The following is a 6,239-nucleotide window of genomic DNA, read 5'->3' on the forward strand; positions in this document are numbered from 1 at the left end:
GGAGGGTGTCAGAGAAAAAAGAATCTGGGAATTTAGCATGTCTTTTATATTTGAATACTGCTGTCTATAGGTAATCATTAGGTCATACACATGTAGTATGAAACAGCCCTACAGTTCAAGTAGCTTTAGAATAAGTCCGATTGGGGAGTTGTCTCCAGTCCTAGTTATTGAATGGTCTGCTCAGAAAATCATTATCAATAATGCTAAAGAGATATTCCATTAAAATCACAACTCTTCAACAATTGTTTTTATTTTATTTCAACAATCTCAAGTGGTTTGCAACAATCATACAAACAGTACAAAATAATTATTTGAGAAACTGACAATTGAGTGACAGAAATTTGTAGAAGATGTGGGTATTATCAGTCATTATTGATCGGCCCATGCACTTACAGTTAAATTAGGGTAAATTAGGGAGGCAAAATCTTATTGTATGAATGTTGTCTTGAGGTGACAGGTGCATTTTGGTCAAGTCTGTTGTTAATCTGTGAAATGAAATAAACAAGAATCATGTCAGTAACATGCAGATTCATAACACTGGATAACAATTACTGTGAAGATGTACTTTGTGCATACTGTTCACACCTGGTCTGAGGGTTCAAATAATTTGTTTCTCAACCAATAAAATTAATGACCACGAGGTGCAGGACAGTGTGGGCTAATAAGAAATCGGCAAAGGCCCTCTCCTGGGATATGGACAGGAAGTCTCCTTTGTTATCTGGATTGATCTGGATACGCAGGCAGACTAGAAAAAAATGGGGTGAGTTGATCAGAAACCATTTCACAATAATGGTGGCTGCCATTGGTTGGCCTCACGCGTCACTGATGTACAATACAGCTGAATATCACAAGATTATGCAAATACATTTACAGTTGAGTGTTTAAATTACCTCCCAGGATGAAGGCTCCAACACAAGATATGAACCCGGCCAGAAAGCTGTTGAATGGGAAGGTGCCAACCAGCAAGCAGTACAGAAACTGCAATGCACCAGTTAACAAGATGTAGAAAAGGTAGGCGTCGACCACTTTCAATTTATTCGATGTTTTGGTCCTGTATTCCTCCAAGAATCGAGAAATAACTGAAATTACCGAGTTAGACATGTTTTCTTATTAACAAAAGTCTCAAAACGTGCAAAGAGAATCAGGATGCAAGTCGCTTCCGTCAGATGCCGCACAAAAATGACGTGTCACTGAAACTGGGGTGTATTCATTACGCCCATTCTGCTGCCAAACGTTTCGTCTATTGCAAAACTGCGAACGGAAAAAGGTTAGTGTTATCCGGAATCCTTGGGACGTCCCTACCCTAAACCTATACCTCAGTGTCCTAAACCCTAACCAGAGATATTACAGAAAGGATGAGATAGGAATTAAATTGGACAATGAATGAAAAAACAGGCTCATAAGCAAACATTTAATTTCTACACGGGTTCAGCACGTGACAAATACAATTTGATTTGACATATAAAACCCCACCCAGCAGACCGTCGACCAATCGCGTTCGTTGTCATGCCGCTTTATACAATGGGTGGGTCTAATCCTGAACGCTGATTAGTTAAAACTGCATTCCAGCCTGTGTCTATTTAAGCAACACGACCCGAGGTGGTGTGGTATATGGCCCATATATACCAAAGCTATGGGCTGTTCTTAGGCACAAAGCAACACGGAATGCCATGATACAACCTTAGCCTTGTTATATTGGCCATATACCACAAACTCCTGAGGTGCCTTATTGCTATTATAAACTGATTACCATCTAATTAGAGCAGTAAAATGACATGTTTTGTCATACCTGTGGTATACGGCTTGAAATGCCACGGCTGTCAGCCAATCAGCAGTCAGGGCTCGAACTACCCAGTTTATAATCCACAAATGACCACTGGCTAAATATATTACTTTAAAATGCCTATTTACTCTGTTCCATCTGACTGTGCAATCCACTGTCTCATCAGCCCAGCCAGGCAATTAATAAACTTGATATCCACTATAAAAATCATCTAGGCATTATCTCACATTTCTTTTAGACTAACATGTATTTCAACAGTGGAGATTTGTATAAACCTTGCTGTCTGTCTCTCCAACATTTGCAACATTGTTTATTCAAATTCGATCTCCAGCAGTCCCATAGTACTGAACATATTGGGAGTCTGGGTGAGACAGACCGGCAGTATTTCTCAGCCAGTCAAAATCATGAATCAACGGGCATAATTTTTATGGATATATACAAAGAGATGTCAAATAGCCATAGTTGACTAGCTAACAAGCAAGGGATAAGGACTATTCCGGATTCCAAATTGAGCAGCAGCTACTGAAAAAAATGAGCTCCTACAAATATTGAAATCTACATGGTTTTTAGAGTGAAGTACATTGGAAAAAGCAAAAGAACGGCAAGACTGAATTGGAGACAAAACAAGCAACAAACAAAGAAGATGGGCTTTGGAAAAAGTAACTTTTTTATAAAATTGTACAGTTACCGTAGCTAGCTAAATTGTTTACCAGTTGCTAAGCAGTTGCTAGGGACTCTCCTGGAAGAAGCTAGCTAGCTAACAAAGAAGATCTAGTTAACAGAAGAAAAGAAAGACAAAATAAGGACAGAAGAAAAAGTACATCAAAGTGAAAAGTTCTCTAAAGACACGAGACAATAGTACAAGAAACAACTCTTCTATTGCGCTTATATTCTATTTCTATAGCTTCTTCAAGGTTTCCAAGATGGCATAGTCAGACGTCCTCGTCTTGTCCCGTGTATATATGTTTTGTATCTTTTTGTCTTTTTCTATATTATTTTCTAAAAACTCAACTTCAAAACACTCTCCTGCAACCCGCCTCACCAAATGTGGTGCGGATCTGTTTTTTTTCCAAAAGTATTATTCACCTCATATCCGAAATCCACAACAGAAGCTAGCCAGAAGTTAGCCAGCTCACTAGCTAACGTTAGTATTCAGCTAACCACGGCTATCCTTTTGCTCGGAAAGCTATCGCCAGTTTTGTACAACGCGACTGATGACATTTCTCTGATACAGGCTATAGGTTAAATGTGCACCACCAAGTCAGAACAGTAGACTAAGTTATGAGGGGGAAAGGGACCAAATTATTAGGGTGAGGCACATGGGCTACTAACAGCTGGGTGAACATACACAACATACATGGGCTACTAACAGCTTACTACACAACATACATTAGTTACATCTCCCAACATTACATCTCCCTGGCATATTACATAATTTATGCAGCAGCATACAATACATTTTTGGACTGGCCTTGTGCTGTGCTCTCTTGAACAGGAAGGTGGCACGGCGGTCCTTTGTGGGCAAATTTTGTCATCTGCCTGGCATTCTCTGGATTTATGGTGCTTTCAAGACACCTGGGAACTCTGGAGGGTTGATCAGTGAAGGAGCTACACCTGCACTGTGGTGAGATGGAGTGTAAAAATACACCAATCACTCATTGTGGAAGGAGAAAATATGTAAATAAGAAATCACTGCCAAACCCATATTGAAATCACAGAGTGAAATGGAAAGCTGAACCTCACACTGCCTCCCTTTTTCTTTCTTAGTCTCAGATGGTTGAAGGAGCAGCTCACAATGTCTATGCTGAGGAGTTCAACGGAGTTGTGCAGAGCATCTGCGACATTGTAGCCTAACAAAGTCTGTGTGTTTCACTGATTTAATGATGCTTTTTATGTTTCTCTTTTCAAGAGGTTGTCATGACTGACAGTAAGATCACCATTATAGTATCTTGACTTTATTTCTAGCCACTCCAATTTGCTTACCGACCCCAATAGGTCCACAGACGACGCAATCACACTGCACACTTCCCTAACCCATCTGGACAAGAGGAATACCTATGTAAGAACGCTGTTCATCGACTACAGCTCAGCATTTAACACCATAGTACCCTCCAAACTTGTCATTAAGCTCGAGACCCTGGGTCTCGACCCCGCCCTGTGCAGCTGTGTCCTGGACTTTCTGACGGGCCGCCCCCAGGTGGTGAGGGTAGGAAACAACATCTCCATTCCGCTCAGCCCTGTCCTGTACTCCCTGTTCACCCATGACCGGGTGGCCATGCACGCCTCCAACTCAATCATCAACTTTGCAGACGACACTACAGTGGTAGGCTTGATTACCAACAACGACGAGATGGCCTGCAGGGAGGAGGTGAGGGCCCTCATAGTGTGGTGTCAGGAAAATAACCTCACACTGAATGTCAACAAAACAAAGGAGATGATTGTGGACTTCAGGAAACAGTAGAGGGAGCACCCCCCTATCCACATCGACGGGACAGTAGTGGAGAAGGTGGAAAGTTCTTCGGCGTACACATCACGGACAAACTGAAATGGTCCACCCACACAGACAGCGTGGTGAAGAAGGCGCAACAGCGCATCTTCATCCTCAGGAGGCTGAAGAAATTTGGCTTGTCACCATAAACACTCACAAATTTTTACAGATGCACAATTGAGAGCATCACCGCCTGGTACAGCAATTGCTCCGCCCACAACCATAAGGCTCTCCAGAGGGTAGTGAGGTCTGCACAACGCATCACCGGGAGCAAACTACCTGCCATCCAGGACACCTACAGCACCCCGATGTCACAGGAAGGCCAAAAAGATCATCAAAGACAACAACCCCTTGAGTCAGTACAGGTGCATCAAACATGGGGCCGAGAGACTGAAAAACAGCTTCTATCTCAAGGCCATCAGACTGTTAAACAACCATCACTAACATTGAATGGCTGCTGACAACAAACTGACTCAGATCTCTAGCCACTTTAATAATTAAATTGGATGTAATAAATGTATCACTAGTCACTTTAAACAATGCCACTTTATATAATGTTTACAAACCCTACATTACTCATCCCATATGTATATACTGTACTCTATACCATCTACTGCATCTTGCCTATGTCGCACGGCCATTGCTCATCCATATATTTATATGTACATATTCTTATTCATTCCTTTACACTTGTATAATTGTTAGATTACTTGTTCAATAGATATTACTGCTAATTCAGAACTAGAAGCATTTCGTTACACTCGCATTGACATCTGCTATCCATGTGTATGTGACCAATAACATTTTATTTGAAGAGGTTGTTTTATGACTGCCAATATTGTGTTGTAATGAACTACTCAATATGAACAAGGCTAAATAACTGTAGAGAGATGTGATTTGTACACATACATACATAAACACTACCGGTCAATAGTTTTAGAACACTTACTCATTCAATTGTTTTTTAAAAACTATTTTCAACATTGTAGAATAACGGTGAAGACATCAAAACTATGAAATAACATGTGGAATCATGTACTAACCAAAAAAAATGTTAGACAAATTTAAATATATTTGAGATTCTTCAAAAACCACCCATAGCCTAAATGACAGCTTTGCACACTCTTGGCATTCTCTCAACCAGCTTCATGATGTAGTCACCTGGAATGCATTACAATTAAGATGTGCCTTCTTAAAAGTTCATTTGTGGAATTTCTTTCCTTAATGCGTTTGAGCAAATCAGTTGTGTGTCTATATATTAGTGCATTCGGAAATTATTCAGACCCCTTTACTTTTTCCACAGCTTGTTACTTCACAGCCTTATACTAAAATTGATGATCCCCCCCATCAATCTACACACAATACCCCATAATGACAAAGCAAAAACAGGTTTTTAGACATTTTAGCAAAGTTATTTAAAAAAAAGAATTTACATGAGTATTCAGACCCTATACTCAGTACTTTGTTGAAGCACCTTTGGCAGCGATTACAGCCTCAATTCTTGGGTATGATGCTACAAGCTTGGCACAACTGTATTTGGGAAATTTCTCCCATTGCAGATCCTCTCAAACTCTGTCAGGTTGGATGGGGAGCGTCGCTGCACAGCTATTTTCAGATCTCTCCAGAGATGTTCGATCGGGTTCAAGTCTGGGCTCTGGCTCTGCCACTCAAGGACATTCAGAGACTTGTCCCGAAGCCACTCCTGTTGCGTATTCTTGGCTGTGTGCTTAAACTCCAAGCTGGCTGTCATGTGCCTTCTACTGAGGAGTGGCTTCCGCCTGGCCACTCTAACATAAAGATTGGTGGAGTGCTACAGAGATGGTTGTCCTTCTGGAAGGTTCTCCCTTCTCCACAGAGGAACTCTGGAACTCTGTCAGAGTGACTATCGGGTTCTTGGTCACATCCCTGACCAAGGCCCTTCTCCCCCGATTGCTCAGTTTGACTGGGTGGACAGCTCTAGGAAGAGTC

General features: G+C 41.3%; 1 long non-coding RNA gene across 1 annotated transcript; it reads left to right on the forward strand.

The window, feature by feature from the left end:
• The first annotated feature begins 744 nt into the window (after positions 1–744).
• LOC135564331 (uncharacterized) lies at positions 745–5,151 on the forward strand. The gene is made up of 2 exons (XR_010460935.1): positions 745–3,407; positions 3,551–5,151. It is a non-coding gene; the product is annotated as an uncharacterized LOC135564331 (long non-coding RNA).
• The last annotated feature ends 1,088 nt before the right edge of the window (positions 5,152–6,239 follow it).

The sequence above is a fragment of the Oncorhynchus nerka genome, linkage group LG24, assembly GCF_034236695.1.
Source record: "Oncorhynchus nerka isolate Pitt River linkage group LG24, Oner_Uvic_2.0, whole genome shotgun sequence".
NCBI classification, from domain to species: domain Eukaryota; kingdom Metazoa; phylum Chordata; class Actinopteri; order Salmoniformes; family Salmonidae; genus Oncorhynchus; species Oncorhynchus nerka.